This window comes from Chelmon rostratus, chromosome 5 (genome assembly GCF_017976325.1).
Source record: "Chelmon rostratus isolate fCheRos1 chromosome 5, fCheRos1.pri, whole genome shotgun sequence".
NCBI classification, from domain to species: domain Eukaryota; kingdom Metazoa; phylum Chordata; class Actinopteri; order Chaetodontiformes; family Chaetodontidae; genus Chelmon; species Chelmon rostratus.
In genome coordinates, this window is record NC_055662.1 from 2,820,660 (window position 1) to 2,840,214 (window position 19,555).

The window sequence follows — 19,555 nt, forward strand, 5'->3', positions numbered from 1 at the left end:
AAACAAACAGTCGATTTATAAATTGAAGAAACCTTTCTGGATGACTGAAAATGACAAATCTTGAGTGGGCTTTGGAGGATTTGCAGTGTGTGACCTGTCCGCTTAGCTCCACCAGAGGGAGCTCTGGAGCCAAAGGTGTTTGAAGAGAAACAGTGTCCAAAATAGAAAGTCTTCAGGTTTTAAAATGTGAAGAGTTCAAGTCATTAATGCTCCATGCTGCAGTGTTTAGAAGCGGCAACTCCACCAGGCACACCTTTAGATTGATTATAATCAGTAATATCAGTTTGTGCTCACTTGCTGATGTTTCAACCACCTTTTCAAAGTAAAATCTTGGCATCTTACCAGCTGCAGTCACAGGCTTAAATTCCCTGGAGGAGACATCACAGGTTTTGACTATGAAACCATCCGCATCATGATGCATACAGGAAACACGTCCCATGCCCTCCCTCTCTAATGGGCTCAATCCCAAGCCATTATCAGGCTGTACTTATTCTCAATTTTGCGTGACACCACTGGCCACATATTGATCCCCCTCCACACATGAATGCATTTACAGAGATGAATTTAATAAGATGAATTTTATTGCTGTTGGTACTGATTTCTTTTTACTTATGGGGTGCTTGTATTAATAATAGCCAATTCTTATCTGTTCTTCACGCCCAATATACAGTTTACAGTCCAGTTTACAGAATAATATAATGTATTATTTTATGAGTAGGGGGCACTAGATGATGTCAGTGATGCATTGTACATTATTCCTACTGGTGATGACTATTTTTTATGATGATTTGATATTTGATTATATGGGGATGGGGTATAATCGCTGAATCCAGCGACAGGAGTTCAAATCTCGGTGGGACCTGATTTTAAAAACAAGAGTTGTCTAAGCAAAGTGATCACACCTGTGTGACTGGCTTGCATTGTGTTCTCATCTCGAGTAGCCGTCAACGCAATCCGTACATGACATTGTTCTTCAGCTCAAGCTCCAGATTTCCCGCCATGTCTTCCAGGATTGTCTGTTTCATCACAGCAGTCACCAGGTCCACAGTCAAGATGCAGCGCTAATGTTCCAAAGTAACCAGTCAGGACTGTGCGCTTGCATGGTCGGCAAACACAGCTCCTCATTGAAGAAGGATGAGCTGTGATATGTAATTGCATATTGTATTGATCAGTCATATATGATGACATGTTCAGTACACTGTATCCTGGTATTCGAGAAAATGTCCACTAAGTTTTTATCATTCTGGTCAGGATGGCCGAGTGGTCTAAGGCGCTGCGTTCAGGTCGCAGTCTCCCCTGGAGGCGTGGGTTCGAATCCCACTTCTGACAGCTGCTGTTTTTCACTGCAGCTGCTGCCTATGACATGACCCTGAAGACTGTCAGCAGTTATTTGTGTTTGGTGTCAATGACAGAATGCACTTCTACTGCATCCTCATCCTGAATGGGTTGGCAGCCTCTGACATCTCGTCAACCTGTATCTCTGTGCGTGTGTCGCCACATAATTTACATACTCTGTTCTCACTGTGGTTTTCTAATAAAAGCTGTTTGTTGTGCTTTCATCACGGCAGTCGGGAGGTACACAGTAGAGGTCCAGTGTTAATGTTGCACTTGCATGTATGGCTAACACAGCTCCTGACATGATGATGTTGCGTTGTGGCAAAAGACGAGCCACGATATATTCTTGCATATTGTATTGTATCATGTATGAGAGTGTTCCACAGGAGGGTCAGTGACAGTTGTAAAAGTAAAGTGATAAGACCTGTGTGACCTTACATGTTGTTGCGTTGTGGCAAAACATGAGTTGTGATACATTATTCCATCGTGTATTATATTGTAATATACCGTATATCTAAGGTGCTGCGTTCAGGTCGCAGTCTCCCCTGGAGGTGTGGGTTTGAATCCCACTTCTTACAGCTGCTGTTTTTAAGTGGAACTGCTGCCAATGACTTGACGCCAAGGAAGACGTGTCAGCAATTATTTGCATGTTCAGAGACAATGAGAAATGAGAAAACACAGTTTTCTTGCAGCTACAGCTGCTTTCTGACATCCTCAGGTAGTGTTTGGTCTCAAGGCAACCTGGTGCTCTGTGCACATATTGTACAGGAGGGAGTTTCTCAGTTTGAGTGTGTGTGGTCTCATAATCGATCATGCTACTGTACTGTACGGCGAGATCACAGAATAATTTAGTATATCATGATGTTTTTCATGATATTGTGCATTTTCTGAAAATACAATCAAGACATGAGTAAATGTTGTCGTGATCAAATGACCACGTTTGTTTGTTGCTCATCCAAAAAATACAACACACGACAGGTCAAGATACATGGATGCCACAAACACAGAAAAATGGACTAACAAATTAAAGTATTTAGTTCAGTTTGTCTCAGAAAGATAAACTAGTTGAGTGCAGAAGAACCCCAAAACAAACTGGTCAACACACAGTTAGACTATGAAACAACACAGCCTCTGCTTGAAGCATGGTAAGATACAGACAGGCAGAAGGCACCAGCACTGTATTTGTCTGCTGCTGTCAAATCAGGTTCCACCGAGACTTGAACTCGGATCACTGGATTCAAAGTCCAGAGTGCTCACCATTACACCATGGAACCACAAGAAGACTATACAGACAGCTGGAGAACAATTTCTGACATATCACTGGTACAATGTAACTAAACTGACTTGCGTATAAACAGTTTTCAAAGCACACAAATTAGGGGAGAACAGGAAAATTATGAGGTCATTCCGATAAGTCCGATATCATGACGAATAGTCTCGATAACATGGCCAACAGCCTCCTCTCACCCACCTCCTCCACAGAGTCCAGTGTGCAGCCCAGGACAGAGCTGGCCCTCCTGACCAGCTCGTTCAGTCTCTTCCTGTCCCGCTCTGTGCTGCCCGGGGCCCAGCAGACGACAGCGTAGAGGATAGCAGAGGCTGCCACAGAGTCAGAAAAAGTCCTGAGCAGCGGCCTGCACACTCCGAGCTCTTACATATTAAAATGTAATATATGATGAGTAAATGTTGTCGTGATCAAATGACCATGTCTGTTTTTTGCTCATCCAAAAAATACAACACACGACAGGTAAAGGTACATGGATGCCACAAACACAGAAAAATGCACTGGTACTGTAACCAATAAACAGAGTGTACTCAGAGTCTGATAGCAGTTTACTATCGATCCAGTTTATTTACAAAAATTACAGGACTGAAGTTCATCTAACCTCATCACACTTTAAAGAAAATGCTTTAAATCTGAACCTTAAAGGAAACTTAATTATTAATACAATTGTGCAGTTATCTCAGTCCAAAAAAAAACAAAAAAAAAATGGATGGTCTTCAATCAGGAGTCTCTTTAAATCCAAAGGTGTACTTTAAGAGTCTTTAACAAAAAAGAGCGCTGGCCAGCAAAGAAACAAAACAAAATGCCTGCAACTCTGAAAGAAGTCCAGGAGGTGGCGTGACAGAAGCCAGAAGTTCTTCTCCTCAATAGCCCCAGGGGAACAGGATCAGTCTAGTGAGAAAGTCTCATATCAGCATGCAATAGGAGGCAAGGAGGTGTAGAGCACATCTGTATCCTGCTGCAGCAATGACTGTCTGAGCCCGCGATCCCACCAGTAACATTGTCACAAACAGTGTTATCTAATGTATGTGACACAAAAACACACATTACCTCATGAAATAATGATCAAAACCCCACCATACAAAACAACACGCTGTCTTATAACTTGGCTTAAATCACCATGAAATGTTTGCTTTTCAACCAACACAATTTGAATAGATATTACTTCAACATCTGCCTAGCATGGCGGCTGATTAACGATTAGCTAAAATCGCGGCTAACATGCTAATAACCTCAACAAAGTTATTAAAACTTGACCGTCATAAACGCAACATCTTAAACAAAGGCAGACAACATTACACAGTGAGTATTAACGCTCACCTCGTGAGAAAGTCTCATATCAGCATGCAATACGAGGCAAGGAGGTGTAGAGCACATCTGTATCCTGCTGCAGCAATGACTGTCTGAGCCCGCACATTGTCACAAACACAGTGGCGGTCGTAAAACAGCCGTATTACGGTGTTGTCGTAAAAAATTAAAGGGACATTACATATTCAACAAACATTATAACAGCCTGAACTGGCTGAAATTAAGGCTGGGTTACAGTACCCATTCATATTTTTATCAGCATGGCGGTGCTTTCAGACCCGAATGGCCTGCAGTCAATGCTCAGCCACCTGACTCATAACCATCTCTTTGACGGAGTCTGGAAAGCGTATGAGGATGCCAGGGCTGCTAAAGACGCTAACGTTAGCAAGCCAGACGCAAAGAAGCCACCCGGACTGACACACATCAGCGAGGCTTTCAGAAACCCAAGAAATTTGCCAAATATGACCCACGGGCTAAGGTTATTGAAGATTAAATCATGGACATGATGACATTACTATGGACTGCACTTTTACACTTTGTTTACTTTGACAAGTCTAACTTGTGTCAGTACATTATGCACTGCGCATTATTTTTATTGTCATTGAGGAAAGCACCTTTTCACTTTGTTTACATAGAAATGTTTGAATCTAACTTGTGTCAGTGCATTAATTTTCTATGTATATTTAATTTTTTGTAAACTTGTGGAATGCACTTTTTCAGTTTGTAATGCTGATGCATGTATTTGCATCAGTTTAAGGGCCTTAATGCACCTTATTTAAATTGATGTGAGATATCAAATAGGTTTGTTTGATAGCTTTAAGAAAATGCTTGAGAGGCTTGCGGTAGTTTTTCATTGGAAAAAATAAATATCTCTTCATTTAAAGAGTCAAAACTGTTTTTGGTTTTGTTCGTAATATTGATGTCATGATATTAGTCACGTGTGTTATCGGTTGTTTTATCGGCCTTTAGGAGCTGAAAGTTATCAGTTATCGGTATTGGTTGTTAAAAAACAGTTATCGTGCATCCCTAATTATCACTAATGGAAGCTTCTGGATACACCAGACTGCAAGGTGTAATAATTAATATGAATACAGAATCACCCTAATGCTTGTGATTAAGAAACTTTTTTTATATGCACATATCACTGTGACTTTCTCCCCACAAGCCGTCACCCTGATGAACAGTTAGCAGTCATGCAGTGTCACTAACCCTCTGACACCAAAACATCCACTGATTGGCCATTTCTCATCCATTAATGAGCAGTTTAACATGTACATTTATCACTCACTGTGAACAGTAAATTTCATTGTAAATGTTGTTATTTGCCTCACCATTCTTTGTATATATCGTTAATTTTTATGTTTATGCACTATTTAACTTGTTGATCAGCCTTTTGTATTTTTTCAAAAGTGAATTTTTGAAGGCGGAGTCAACTTCCATATATGGGCATACATCATCATAGATCAAAGCCCTTTCTGTCCTTTGATGTTCACTGTCTATATAGATAGGTGACCCAGAGCCAAGAAGCCAGTGTTAACTAGTTGAATTAAGAGACAGTTTAGCTTTTTTTTGAGAACATTTGTATTCAGTCATTTCATCGTAGATCCTGTTTGACAACATTAATCGCAATGGAAAGAAGAGAGTATAGAGGCAGAGGGGTAAATACCTCCAACCAGAGACAGCGGCATCCTTTTGCTCATTCTGCACAGGAGTCGCATCTGGAAGAGAGAAGGACCTTGCTGGAGAAACTCTCCAGCGCAGAGGAGGAGAACAAGAAGTTAAAGACCGACCTCCAGAACGCCAACGAGGAGATGGGTAACAAGGAAGAATGGGTCGCCTATTTCCAACAAGTTTTCTCTGTTATGCAGCTCAGACATCAGGAAACCATCGATGCCTGGTACCACGAGCGCACGATGGTAAAGGAGGAGCTGGAAAAGAGAGATGAGAAGATGGTCTCTCTTAATCAGAGCCTCCTCGCTCAGAAAGAGGAATCTGAGAGGATGAGAGCCTCTTTAGATGAACTTGGAGCCTCCGATGGATTGGGGGCCCTGAAAGAGAGGTGGCAGGCAGAAGTGAGCCAGCTGAAAGAGGTCCTCGTAGAGAAAGTATCAGAGGTCAGCTTGGCCCACAAAAATAGACGAGCTGAGACCGATGCTCACGTGGACACCATGGCCCTGCTGAATGACACAGAGTCGGCTCTAAAACGGAGCAAAGCCACGTGTGAAGCTCTTAAGGAGAAACTCCGAGAGCAGCTGGCAGCGAGAGACCAAAGCCACCAGAAGGAGGTCTCTGAGAGAGAGGAGAGCTTCCAGAAGAGGCTCTCTGAGAGAGAGGAGAGCTTCAAGAAGGAGCTCTCAGAGACCAAGGAGAGCTTCAAGAAGGAGCTCTCTGACAGAGAGGAGAGCTTTAGAAAGGAGCTCTCAGCTGGAAGAGACAGGTCCAAAGAGGTGCTCTCCAGACTCTCAGAGAGTTGGGCCAGAAGAGCAGAGCGGTGGGAAAGAGAAAAGAAAGAGCTGGAAAAGACGCTGCTGCTCAAAGAGAAAACATGGGCGCTCAAAGAGGCAGCAATGAAAGATGACATCCAACGCCTCACGCAAGAAAACGTCCAGCTCACAACCAAGAAGAAGAAGAACAAGAGCTTCTGGAGGTCACTTTTTAAAATTTGATGACCCTCCCCTTCCTAAATTACTTTTTGATTTCAGTTCAATTTGATTTCCAAAAACATTGATACATCTACCTGCAGACACAAGATAAAATGAGATAAACTTTTGTGTCACAGCAGCAGAGCGACAAGATTCGGTGCATAGATAAATAATTTGAAAGACTTTTTGAAAAAAATTGGCTAATCAGGAATATTTCTAGAAAAGTGGATAATGGAAAAACTCTGAAATCAAAATGAAATGAAGACTCGGTCACACAACGTGACGAGTCAAAGAACGAATAATTCTGAAAAATAAACAAATTAAACTTAAACCCAACAAAAATATACAAAACATGAGCTTAAAGTGGCCGAAAGAACGACGAGCAAACGAGGGAACGGGGGAATTTACATTACACCCTGAATGCAGCATGCGGCACAGCACATGTGCTTCTGAAAACAGAAAACAGTGAGACTTCTTCAGAGTTTCTGAAGGAGACAGTTCGCTGGTTATTCGTAACAAATGTTCCAAGCGAGTTCCACGAGGAGGGAGAAATAGCACGAGCTGTAATACTTCAAACCTGATCCGCCATCTGACTCATAACCATCTCTTTGACGGAGTCTGGAAAGCGTATGAGGACGCCAGGGCTGCTAAAGACGCTAACGTTAGCAAGCCAGCCGCAAAGAAACCACCAGGACTGACACACATCAGCGAGGCTTTCAGAAACCCAAGAGATTTGCCAAATATGACCCACGGGCTAAGGTTATTGAAGATTAAATCATGGACATGATGACATTACTATGGACTGCACTTTTACACTTTGTTTACTTACTTAGTCTAACTTGTGTCAGTACATTATGCACTGCGCATTATTTTTATTGTCATTGAGGAAAGCACTTTTTCACTTTGTTTACATAGAAATGTTTGAATCTAACTTGTGTCAGTGCATTAATTTTCTATGTATATTTATTTTTTGTAAACTTGTCCAAGACTCGGTCACACAACACGACGAGTCAAAGAATGAATAATTCTGAAAAATAAACAAATTAAACTAAACCCAACAACTGTATTTGACTTTATGGAATTATGTGGTGGCTAAAGTGTCTTGTGTGTTTAGATAGCATTGTTTACAGCCTTAAATTAAGTTATTGGATTTTTTAGCAAAAAAAAAAAAAAAAAAAGTGTGTCTTATAATTGTAAACAGGAAGAAAAAGGTTACAGATGTGACCACTTTATATTCCAGTGGTTGTTTTGGTGTGTTGAGAACAGTGGTGATTGACAGCTCGGCTGACCAAATCAGCACGAGTGCAGGTTAATGACAGCATCTGTGTGATTGGCTGTGTGGACATTTTAGAGGAGAGATCACAGTCTTCAACAACCAAATCTACGTGAATGAGTTGCTCTCATTGCAACCAGATGGAGGTCAACATATACGAAGGGAAGTATATCAGGTACAGAGTCAGTAAAATATATTTCAGCGTGCACATCATCCACACTGTGTCTGAAATGTTTTGCCTCTTGTTGTGTACATACAGCAAGAATCCAGCAGGTGACGCTGTTTGATTATTTTGTGCATCAGATCCAGCTTCATCTGACAGGATTACAAAACTGAATCCAGTCAATACACAGAAAAGCTTTATGCTCTTACAGGATATGTATGATGTGTATGTTGTGGTAGAATATGTACACAGAAGCACACAGTGCCGGCATGTCTGGCTTGTAATGCATCAGTGTTGACAGAGGATGGTGTTTTTGTCTTCAGTAATAACGAACACCATCAACCAAACATGGTTGTTCACAAGCAAACGAACAACCCAAAAAAGACACATATACAGAGGTGGAAGTTTTCAGATCCTTCAGTGAAGTACATGTAGTAATAGCCCAATCTAAAAAAAACTCTATTACAACACTGGTTCTTGAAACTTTGGCAAAATCATGTCCCACTAAGAAAAGTGCTAATTCTGTTGGAAATAATTAACATTTTCATGAAAAAAAGAATCAAGGTTATAATCAGGGGGTCCTTTGCACATATGTAAGGTTCTTTTATAGGTTTATTTTTATTTTTTATTAATTTAATGATTATATGCTGGCCTATGGCCTACAAAATCAGTTATCCTCAGGTAGGAGATAATAATTTCAACTTGATTAAAAAAACAAAAAGTAATTATTGACTTGAATAATATATTTACCACATGAAAGAGTCATTACAATATGTATAAAAACTACAAACTGGGCGGTTTGAACAATATTTACTATTATTTTGTGGTTGCTCAAAATGTGTCCCACATTTTGTCACCACCGTCAGATATTTCTAAAAAGCAATAAAATCAGGCACCTACAAGGTCAGCTACATTCCTGAGGACCCCATTTTCAAACCTTCAGCTCCACTGCACGCTTCAAGATCGCTCAAGCTCCTGTAAGTTAGCAATTTTCTCTTAAAATGGTTCATATTTTTGGAAACTGCTACTGTCGCAACCATAACATGTCAACACCATCTCTTTTGTATAAAAATATTACATTAGATTTTGACATAAATGTATACTTTTTAAGAAGAGGTATGAAGTAGCTAGCAACAGAGGGGAAGCAAGATGGCTAATGATAACAACTCATGCATATCATGTGAAAGAGTAGGTTTTTGTCACCACCGTCAGGTTTTCTGTCTGACGGTGCTGACAAAAACCTCCAAAAGGTCCTTAATGGAGGCTAGAATAAAATTGTTGTTCACAATAAATACCAATATGACCTGTAATGTTTCATTAATCCCTTTTTTTTTGTAATTCCCCCTATATTTCTTCCATATCGTCCAACCCTAGGGGATGGGATGTGTCTTCCCCTCTCTCGAGTCACTATTATGCCATGTTCATTTGGCTTGTGTCATTACATCTCCAATGACTAAAGCCAAATAAAAATGGCATGACAACATTTAACCAAATCTAGCATTCACTGTAATTCCCCTCAATTTCATAGTCATTACACTCAAGTTTGACTTTATGTATTTTAGGAAGTTATGGCTAGGCAGCAGCTATCTGTGGAGGAAAGAAGGAGAAGAAACAGGGAATATCAAAAGAAACGGATAGAGAAAATTCAGAGTGATGCAGAGTTGAAGGAGGAATACCTCAGAATGGAAAGGCAAAGATGGAAGAAGAGGGTAAAGAAAGGGAAGAAAATATCAATGACTTGAATGAAAGGGAAAAGAGAAGTCAGAGAAAGGCTTGGAAACGTAGGCAAAAAGTATCAAGAGAACGTAAGAGAAAGGGCTCAGATCACCCAGAAACGCAGGAGGAAATGGAATGGGAGGAAGGTGAGCAAGAGCCAATGGAGCAAGAACCACTGACCAAGAGTGGTCCTGATGGGACTGTGACAGAGCTATCTGCTGATTTAGTTCATTGTGGAGATTGGCTTGCGGTCATTTATGACCAGACCTGGTGGTTAGCAAAGGCTGTCACTGTGTATGCTCATCAGCAAGATGTGGAAGTGGAGTTCTTCCACCCTCATGGGCCCAACACACGATTCTATCCAAAAGCATCTGGAAATGTGCTTCATACCATTTGACCATATTCTGGTCAAACTTGTGGAACCGTCATCACCAGGTCGTGTGAGCAGGACGAGGGAGATATACGACCTGTCTGCTGAAGTCATGGACTTCATAGAGGAGAAACATATACACCGTATACTTCCCGATAAAGCTAAATGAGTGGTGGAGTGATGTAAAAAAGTCAGGGAATACTCACGGGAGTTCAAATATGAATGTGTGTGTTTTGTGGTATTTACACAGAATGCGTTCTGTATTCTGAAACATTTCAGTGAATGGAAAAAGACTGTAAGATGTAGTTATTCATTTACCTTTTCTTCATGTCCAATACACAGTTTATAGTCTAGTTTACAGTCTAGTTTATAGAAATATGATCTATATTAGTTGGGGGGGGGGCACTACATGTCAGTTAAATATGAGGTCAGAGATGAATTTAACAAGATGAATTTTATTGCTGTTGGTACTGATTTCTTTTTACTTATGGGGTGCTTGTATTAATAATAGCCAATTCTTATCTGTTCTTCACACCCAATATACAGTTTACAGTCCAGTTTACAGAATAATATAATGTATTATTTTATGAGTAGGGGGCACTAGATGATGTCAGTGATGCATTGTACATTATTCCTACTGGTGATGACTATTTTTTATGATGATTTGATATTTGATTATATGGGGATGGGGTACTTTTAATGATATTGCTTAGTTGTACCTTATATTGCTTGAAAATGTTTATCACAGTGTTCAGGATTGTTATTGTTATTGTAATTGTCACCACCGTCAGATTAGTGTCACTACCGTAGCAATAACTTGAAAACGCCTATTTTATAAAAAAAATACAAAATGAGGAGGTTGCAGTACATTGCTGAACAGCCAAGACCTTGGTCTATAATGATATACCTTAAGCTTTTGTAATTTAACTAACTTTTTATTTTCAAAATTACAACATGTTTTATCCAAATTCCCAAGAATCAATGACAAGCAGTTATAGATGTATGAAAATGTACCTAAAGTGTCAAACCCCTATGATCAGTAATATATCGTTGATATTGGACTGGATAGGATGAGCAAGCATTGACATTGTATACTGCTGGCTAGTTAAACCTATAAATTTCACCATATTTAATACAGAAATCTCATCACTGTGTTTTTATGCTTAATTGTAGTCAAGTGGCAAGTACAAGAGTTCCTTGAAATGTAGTGGAGTTCAAATATAAAGCAACATTAAAAAGAAATAATAAAAAAAACTATTGGTTCCATGGTGTAATGGTTAGCACTCTGGACTCTATCCAGCGATCCGAGTTCAAATCTCGGTGGGACCTGTTTTTTTTACAAATGAGATTTGTAAAAGCAATGTGATCGGACCTGCGTGACCTGTATGACGGCAGCAACTGCTGTTGTGTTGCTGTGTTTTTCATCATGGCAGTCACCAGGTACACAGTCGAGATGCAGCGTTGTTCAGATAAGATGAACTTTATTTAACAGCAATAGCAAAGGCAATAGAAAATAAAAAAAAACAAACAAAATTAGCGATCCAAGTTCAAACCTCAGTGGGACCTGTTTTTTAAACGAGTTGTGAAAGCAAAGTGATCAGACCCACTTGACCGCATCTCTGGCTTGCATTGCCTGTGAATATTCTCATTCATCCAGGTCATTGTAAGCTTTAGGGCATTCAATCGTTCGCAACTGGACCTCGTCAGTTTGTCTTAGAAGACGTTTCGCCTCTCATCCGAGCAGGCTTCATCAGTTCGTACGCAACCAGACTAGATAGGACAGCTCTAGTCCAATGCAATGATGTTAGGTTCAAGTATTTATCCCCTGAGTGAGACCAACCCACAAAAAACAAGAATGGTATCACTCTATTGTGAGGCAAACGATCCCCCCATTAAGGTGGGGTGGGGTGCAACCCTTTGGTGTCAACGACAGTCGTTAGCCTCGTTAGTGTCCCATTGTTGTCATTGGGAGGCTCCTTGAGCCATGTGTGAATGGCTTTGTTGTTTGTTTTCAGAGGCTAAATCTTTGAATCTCTTAGGGAGAGATGAAAGGACAGCATTGTATGTGGGAGATAGGTGGTGTCTAAGACCTCCCCCTCTGTTCAGAGATGGTTGAACCTTGACATAGATAGCTTCTCTTACCCCTCTTTCAAACCATCTGTCTTCTCTGTCCAGAATATGCACATTTTTATCCTCAAAGGAGTGTGCTTTCTCCTTGAGACTCCTGCATCTCAAGGAGAAAGCACACTCCTTTGAGGATCCATCTGTCTTCTCTGTCCAGAATATGCACATTTTTATCCTCAAAGGAGTGTGCTTTCTCCTTGAGACTCCTGCATCTCAAGGAGAAAGCACACTCCTTTGAGGATAAAAATGTGCATATTCTGGACAGAGAAGACAGATGGTTTGAAAGAGGGGTAAGAGAAGCTATCTATGTCAAGGTTGAAAAACCATCTCTGAACAGAGGGGGAGGTCTTAGACACCACCTATCTCCCACATACAATGCTGTCCTTTCATCTCTCCCTAAGAGATTCAAAGATTTAGCCTCTGAAAACAAACAACAAAGCCATTCACACATGGCTCAAGGAGCCTCCCAATGACAACAATGGGACACTAACGAGGCTAACGACTGTCGTTGACACCAAAGGGTTGCACCCCACCCCGCCTTAATGGGGGGATCGTTTGCCTCACAATAGAGTGATACCATTCTTGTTTTTTGTGGGTTGGTCTCACTCAGGGGATAAATACTTGAACCTAACATCATTGCATTGGACTAGAGCTGTCCTATCTAGTCTGGTTGCGTACGAACTGATGAAGCCTGCTCAGATGAGAGGCGAAACGTCTTCTAAGACAAACTGACGAGGTCCAGTTGCGAACGATTGAATGCCCTAAAGCCCTGGCTTGCATTGTGTTCTGATCTCGAGTAGCCGTCAACGCAATCCGTACATGACATTGTTCTTCAGCTCAAGCTCCAGATTTCCCGCCATGTCTTCCAGGATTGTCTGTTTCATCACAGCAGTCACCAGGTACACAGTCGAGATGCAGCGCTAATGTTCCAAAGTAACCAGTCAGGACTGTGCGCTTGCATGTTCGGCAAACACAGCTCCTCATTGAAGAAGGATGAGCTGTGATATGTAATTGCATATTGAAAATGTCCACTACATTTATACCTTCATAGTCAGGATGGCCGAGCAGTCTAAGGCACTGCGTTCAGGTCGCAGTCTCCCCTGGAGGCGTGGGTTTGAATCCCACTTCTGACACTTGCTGTTTTTCACTGCAGCTGCTGCCTATGACATGACCCTGAGGACTGTCAGCAGATATTTGTGTTTGGTGTCAATGACAGAATGCACTTCTACTGCATCCTCATCCCGAATGGGTTGGCAGTCTCTGACATCTCGTCAACCTGTATCTCTGTGCATGTGTCGCCACATAATTTACATACTCTGTTCTCACTGTGGTTTTCTAATATATGCTCTGTAGTGTGCATGACGTAGTACGTTTCCTGTTGCACAGCTTGTTTCTTGAGTATGTGAGTCTCTAGAGTCTCTACCTGTGAAGACTTAGCATGATACAATGTGTTTTATACAGTGTGTGTGTTTTTCTACAATAATTGTTTGTAGCAGAGAGCTCCACAGGAGTGCCTTTCAGCTGTGCAGTGCTTGCATGGTGGAATGATTAGCTCTCTGGAGTCTGAATCCAGGGATCTGAGTTCAAATCTGCTGATTTTAAAAATGAGTGAAAGCAATGTGATCAAACCTGCGTGACCCCATGTCGAGGTAGTCTGGCTTTCATCTGATCTTGAGCAGCTGTCAGCACAATCCGTACATGACATAACAAAGATGAAACAAATTTCATAATTCTGAGACGTGAACGATTATCAACTATTGTGGTTTTCATCACGGCAGTCGGGAGGTACACAGTAGAGGTCCAGCGTTAATGTTGCACTTGCATGTATGGCTAACACAGCTCCTGACATGATGATGTTGCGTTGTGGCAAAAGACGAGCCACGATATATTCTTGCATTTTGTATATAATGGAATAAATGATGACGTGTTTGTGCAATGTATCATGTTTAATTTTACAGTGGTCTTATTTGTTTCTTGATTATTTGTTTCTGGATTAATTGTTTGTAGGAAGTCTTTCAGAACGATGGCTTGAGTTGCGATTTCCTGCATCACCTCTTGTCTGTGGAAGATTAGCTCACTTCCTGAAGTGGGTGAGCCAGTACAGGATTGCTTTTTCTCTGCATCAACATACTTGTCCATACATGGTGATATCATGTACGGGTGTTCCAGTGAAGTTGCCAGGTGCTGCATAGTGGTTCCATGGTGTAATGGTTAGCACTCTGGACTCTGAATCCAGCGATCTGAGTTCAAATCTCGGTGGAACCTGATTTTAAAAACAAGTTGTCAAAGCGAAGTGATCAGACCTGTGTGACGGGCTTACATTGTGTTCTTGGGTCCGTTTCACAAAGCAGGTTCAACAAACTCTGAGTTGATCTACTCTGAGATAGGAAACTCTGAGTTTTCGATTCCACAACAGCAGATTTGAGTTAGTTTGATTAACTCAGAGCAGGTTCACCTCGACTTAAGCGCGTGCACCACAACTATAAAAAGACAGCATCAATGGAACCCCGATTTGAGGAGTCACCATGGCAACAGGGAAGCGGAATGCTGCGTACTTCACGCCACTGGAATTAGACATTTTAATGTGCTCATACAGCGAGTATGAACACGTTTTTAGACGGAAGTCCAACACTGCTGCAGCTGCGAAGGAGAGGGAGACGGCGAGAACATTGCTGCTCGGGTCAATGCGTGAGTATAAATGTAGTCCTTTGAAATCACAATAATATTACTGGGCAAAACTGCTTGAATGGTCGCCTATTAATTTATTTCATTTAGGGGCAATCCCACGGGGGAGAAGCGCACTTGGCAGCAGCTTAAAATGAAATATAAAAACATTGCTCAAACAAGTCAGACCTCGGCATGATCTCATGGAGGTAGCTACCTCATTTTTATCATGTTTCACATTGTAAAGTCAATATTAAGTGGCTGTTTGTGCAGTTGTTTTATCCCCAACATAATGCTGTTTTCACACACATAAATATAAGTTTTTTTCTTCTTTCTGCTACCTTTCATTGTAAAATTGGGTATATTGTGTTCATATAATGTTTTGTTTTTTGTTAACAAATGAAATAAAATTGAAAAATGAAAAAAAAGTGTTCTCATCTATATCATGTTATGTTAAATAATTAAGCCTGTATTTAAACTAACACAGACTTTTACTCAGCCAACAGAAAGAAGGCAGATGCACAAAGAACGGGGGGTGGCCCAGCACCACCACCTCTAACTGAGGCAGAGGAGCTGGCCCTAAGCCAGAATGTAGGAAGGCCAGTGGCTGAGGGAATCCCTGGAGGGAGTTCATCCTCTGAGACCACCACCCAAGACAGAAGTGCCTTCATAAAATGTAATATGCCTTGGCCTATATGTATATATTTTAAAGCCTATTCATAAAAATAGTTATTTTCCTTTCATGTCTTTTTTTTTTCTCCGTTTGTCCCAACAGATTCTGATGGTACTGTCTGCCTGGTGGAGCCACGTCAAGCCACAACAGAGCTTGTAACTGTAAGTACGCAATACTCCAAAGATTTTGCAAAATGGTCCATTTAAGTATACTGAAACATATCACTCATCTAGGATGAAGACTACAACGAAACTCTGACTGCTGCCTTCACAGAGGGGGATCCAGAAAGGCCTATAGAGGTAACATCTTCATATGTTGCTGATAGTTGCCTTCCCATTTACATTTATTGACATTCTGGTGGAATATAGAGTGTGACATTTAGCCTACACTGAAGTATTAACACATTCTCATCCTTTTTAACAGGGCATGGCTGGGCAGCAGCAGGAAGGTCCCTCAACTTCCACTGCACAGATTGACACAGTGAGATGAATATTCAGTGAACACCAGAGGTTCAGTCTGTGGAATTTGTGTGCAACTGTATCATTTAATGTCCTCCTTATGTATTCCCAGTTACCTGTAAAAGAAATCTACAAAATCTATCTCCTGAAAAAAATTGAAAAAACTGAAAAAGACATGCAATACCTGGACCGCAAGATAAAAATTGCAGACCTAGAAACTGCAATACTGGAGCAAGTTATAGGTGGGTGCATGGTGAACTATGTTAATGATATTGACTATTGGAACATTAACTAAACGAGCTCTTTTATTTGTAGGAAATAAAGAAGACCAAATGAAATGTGTATTATTGATTTATTTGACTGCTGTGGTGGTGGTGGTGGTGATGGTGACTTAATCTCGGAAATGATTATGGCATATGGTGTCTCTGACTGCTCTGCCATCCTGCATAGCTGGCAGGTGGAAGGGGTCGTCATCATCAGGGTCGTCCATTTGTAGGGCAGGTTGTTGCTCTCCTCTAATAGTAGCAATATTATGAAGAACAACACAAGCCTCAATAATATCACAGGCCCTCGCAGGGGTCACCCTCAGGTGACGTAGGCACTGGAAACGGGCTTTCAGCAGGCCTATGGTCATCTCCACCCGGGCTCTCGTCCTGCAGTGAGCCCGATTGAAGTTCTGTTGGGGGCCTGGTTCAGGGTCAGGGTAAGGGGTCAGCAGCCTGGGTTGGCATGGGTAACCCCTGTCACCCAGCAGAAGGCCGTCAAACTCTCCTGTAATGTATAGTTGGAGTATATTAAAGGGGGGAGACAAGTGAATTGTGCAAATCTTTAGGCTGCTTACCACGTTGCAGTCTGTTGCTCAGGTTAGACTCACGATAAATCCTTGAGTCATGAACAGACCCTCCACATTGGAAATAATGTATCCGGCATCACATATGATCTTGACAGTGCAGAGAATGACAGATGTTTAACTATGATGCAGTCTTTAACATTTTGAAACAGTAGTCAGTCTACATGTACCTGCACATTTATGCTGTGAATGGACTTCCTATTCACATAGTCTGCTTCATTATGTGAAGGAGCTGTGATGGAGATATGTGTGCCATCTATGCAGCCAATCACACTGGGAAGACATTAAAATGACTAATCCCAGTCTGAGGTTGCAGCACGTCACTAACCAAATATAATTTAAAATTTATTTAACGGATCTCTACATCATTCACCTGCAATCCTGTGGAACCCCCCCTTGATGACTGACGGGTTTATGTCCAGGCAAAACGACAAAGATTGGTAAAAGCCGTTTCAGGGCCAGGCACACTTTTCTCACCGGCCTGCATACAGTCGCCTTGCTCAAGTGCTCTGCATCTCCGACATTGTAAAGAAAACTCCCATTTGCAAAAAAACGCAGCGCAACACACAATATCTGCTGAGATGTCAGGGCATGACTACGGCTGGTAACGTTGTAAATGTAAGGACGGATTAGATTATGTATGTAGATGATGGACTTGCCGTGAAACGGTACTGCGCAAAAAGATAACTGTCTGGAAAAGCAAGAACATCTATGCGTGGTCTGGTAACTATCTCCCGACGAATATTCCATTCTCTGCACAGTATTGCTGCACCTTCATCCACAGGATCATGATCAAAAGGACATGCCATGTTAACGAAAAAAAGTCACCACCTACTGTGCCTAATGGACTTCCACTGACTGATATTTTTAATGATTTTTTTTAACAACAGACGGCAGAACTGTGGCAAAACTCGTCTGCCGACTCAATGAATGAATGAAGAGGTGAAATACGGTGTGTGGTTGAAAGAGGGCGGAGACACAGAGAAACTCGAGGTTCACTGAGTAAAACCTGGTCCCGACCAGGTTAGGTTCATAGAGTCAGTTACTGCGGTAACTGACCCAGAGTTTAACTTACCCCTGTCTGTGAAACAGGCTTGAGTTACCCCTCTTTCTCTGGTTTGACTTACCTTCCTATGTGAAACAGAAAACTCAAAACAAGAAAATTTGACCAGATTTAAGAATATTTGGCTTATTTCTAGTGGGGCTGTTTTTGCAGTGATCTGCTGCTGCTGTACCCAGAAAACCTCCATAGTTTCAGCTGCATTTGATTTTGTTTCAGTAAAACACAAAACACGACTTGAAGCACTGGATCAACAGCAAATCTGAGATCTAAGATAAAGAGCAGTACTGGAGGATTGACTGTTTTATTTAGTCACAATTTAAAGTGAGCATCAGGTGGTTACTGACATAAATGTGTGTGTTTAGTTCACCTGTTGACCCTGGTGTTGTTCTCTGGAACATCATTCACATTTTTTCCACGACCCAGATCTCAGCAGCGTGTTGAGAGGTGACAGAAGCTCACCAGTGTCAGATCTCTCCATTGTTTGTGAAGCAGCTCAGCAAAAGTTCGTCTTCAGCTCCTTTTGCTCTCAGATCTTCCACCGGCAGCTCCTTGAAATGCTGTAATATTATTCAAGTGTGGTCAAATCCAAAGATATCCCCTCACACACAACTACAAGCATCCTTATAATGTTTCCGCTGGCCAGAAGCTCTGGAAATGTCCACCATGCTGTATTTTTCTAACCATAGTTCAGCAGTGGAGTCACAGGGTGGAGTTGAAGCTCTGCCACACAGACTTCATGTCCATTAGACTCATTTTCAACATGTTTCTGGCTGCACACAATGTTGTTTGTTTGCTTTCTTTTCCTCCAAGATCCACTTCCTGGTTTGATGATGGCGCTCTCATGGACATGCCCTCCACCCACAGATTACACCCACTCGCTTGCTGATTCTGACTTCACCAAGTGCTTTTCCTTCTGACTTGTATTTCCTGTTTTTTCTTGTATTCTTTGTTTGAGCTTCAGAGCTTCAGGAATATTTCCTCCATAGCTGTCACACACACACACACACACATATACGTATATATAAGGTAGCATTAAACAAAGTGAACCAAACCTGCTGGGTGTGTGGTGGCATTTGTCATCTCTGCTGGTGACACACTGAGACATTCACACAGGCCTCTACTCGCACGCATGGAGGCAAATGGTGTGTGTGTGCGTGTGTGTGTCAAAGTGCTTGATGCTGAAGCCAAACACTGGACAAAACATACATGGCATGACAGGAACCAGTTAGACCCATTTAATCAGTTTAACTTTACAAGTTAAGATGACATTTATCATGATGTCACTGCTCTGTCCATTCGACGCTGCTACAGTCCTGAGTGTGCCACTTGAGAAATTACAAACGTTTTCAGCATTTAATGTAGTCACTTAAAAAATCAATCGTTTCAAAGAATAAAACGTTAATGAATTAATTGTAAAAATTCAGTCACTTGATTGACCTTGTGTCAAAATGCTTAAATGGTATTTTCCTCTTATTTTCTTATGGGACACTTGATTACATTAAGTTGGCAAACAATTCATATTAAAGACAATTGTGGAAATGTCGTCTATCACATTGTCAAAATAATTCTGAGGTTAGAGATGGTTAAAACTGATACTGTGACACACCAGCTGCTCTGTCTGTGGTGCTGAG

At 41.3% G+C, this 19,555-nt stretch overlaps 1 long non-coding RNA gene and 5 other non-coding genes across 6 annotated transcripts; 5 read left to right on the forward strand and 1 right to left on the reverse strand.

Moving 5' to 3' along the window:
• Positions 1–1,246: 1,246 nt before the first annotated feature.
• trnal-cag lies at positions 1,247–1,329 on the forward strand. Its single transcript has one exon. It is a non-coding gene; the product is annotated as a tRNA-Leu (tRNA).
• Positions 1,330–2,537: 1,208 nt separating this feature from the next.
• trnaq-uug lies at positions 2,538–2,609 on the reverse strand. Its single transcript has one exon. It is a non-coding gene; the product is annotated as a tRNA-Gln (tRNA).
• An 8,742-nt stretch (positions 2,610–11,351) lies between these two features.
• trnar-ucu lies at positions 11,352–11,421 on the forward strand. The gene has a single exon. It is a non-coding gene; the product is annotated as a tRNA-Arg (tRNA).
• A 1,845-nt stretch (positions 11,422–13,266) lies between these two features.
• On the forward strand, positions 13,267–13,349 carry trnal-cag. The gene has a single exon. It is a non-coding gene; the product is annotated as a tRNA-Leu (tRNA).
• A 1,060-nt stretch (positions 13,350–14,409) lies between these two features.
• On the forward strand, positions 14,410–14,481 carry trnaq-cug. The gene has a single exon. It is a non-coding gene; the product is annotated as a tRNA-Gln (tRNA).
• Positions 14,482–15,655: 1,174 nt separating this feature from the next.
• LOC121606090 lies at positions 15,656–16,031 on the forward strand. Its single transcript, XR_006006835.1, has 3 exons — positions 15,656–15,714; positions 15,787–15,852; positions 15,977–16,031. It is a non-coding gene; the product is annotated as an uncharacterized LOC121606090 (long non-coding RNA).
• The last annotated feature ends 3,524 nt before the right edge of the window (positions 16,032–19,555 follow it).